Source organism: Sinocyclocheilus rhinocerous, unplaced genomic scaffold (assembly GCF_001515625.1).
Source record: "Sinocyclocheilus rhinocerous isolate Xijiao unplaced genomic scaffold, SAMN03320098_v1.1 scaffold1071, whole genome shotgun sequence".
Taxonomy (NCBI): Eukaryota; Metazoa; Chordata; class Actinopteri; order Cypriniformes; family Cyprinidae; genus Sinocyclocheilus; species Sinocyclocheilus rhinocerous.
This window is the reverse complement of record NW_015638033.1, coordinates 105,826-106,670: the sequence shown is the minus strand read 5'-3', so window position 1 is coordinate 106,670 and position 845 is coordinate 105,826. Positions and strand designations below refer to the sequence as shown.

General features: G+C 32.4%; 1 protein-coding gene across 1 annotated transcript in view; it reads right to left on the bottom strand.

Annotated features, from left to right (window-relative positions):
- The window catches only part of LOC107749530 (dihydrolipoyllysine-residue succinyltransferase component of 2-oxoglutarate dehydrogenase complex, mitochondrial-like), a 42,033-nt gene that overhangs the window by 31,630 nt on the left and 9,558 nt on the right, over positions 1-845 (bottom strand). The gene's annotated exons all lie outside the window — the stretch shown is intronic.

The following is an 845-nucleotide window of genomic DNA, read 5'->3' as shown; positions in this document are numbered from 1 at the left end:
AATAACAAACCATTAAAATGCAACAACGTCACTTACATTATCACCGCATCTCACGCGCCACTGATGACGCTCCCTGACGCACTCCTAACGTTCAAATGTTTATTTTAAATTTGACTAATACTCATTCTTTATGACGCTCTATGTTGAAGGATCACATGCTGCAAATTCATTGTTTTATCTACATTAGATTAAAGATACGTTTAAAATTCCAATAAAATGTTCAAGTTTTATGAATTAACCTTTTTTAGAATGAAAATTAATTACACAAATAAAAGAACAAAAAAAACATGGAACTGTGGTAAAAAATAAAATGGGTTTCATAATAATAATAATGCTGTAATGGGTTTCACAGAAGAGCTCATAATGCCAACATTTCTCTAATATTTTGAATGAATAACGCAGCAGCGGCGCGTCTCGTGGGCAAGACTAACAAAACATTAAAATGCAACAACGTCACTTACATCCTCATCACCGCATCTCGCGCGCCACTGATGACGCTCCCTGACGCACACCTAACATTCAAATGTTTATTTTAAATTTGACTAATACTCATTCTTTATGAAGCTCTATGTTGAAGGATCACATCCTGCAAATTCATTGTTTTATCTACATTAAAGATACGTTTAAAATTCCAATAAAATGTTCCAAGTTTTATGAATTAACCTTTTTTAGAATGAAAATGAATTACACAAATAAAAGAACAAAAAAAACATGGAACTGTGGTAAAAAATAAAATGGGTTTCATAATAATAATAATGCTGTAATGGGTTTCACAGAAGAGCTCATAATGCCAACACGACACCCTTCAGACACTATTCTGTTTCCCAAACAAACAAAAATGAAAT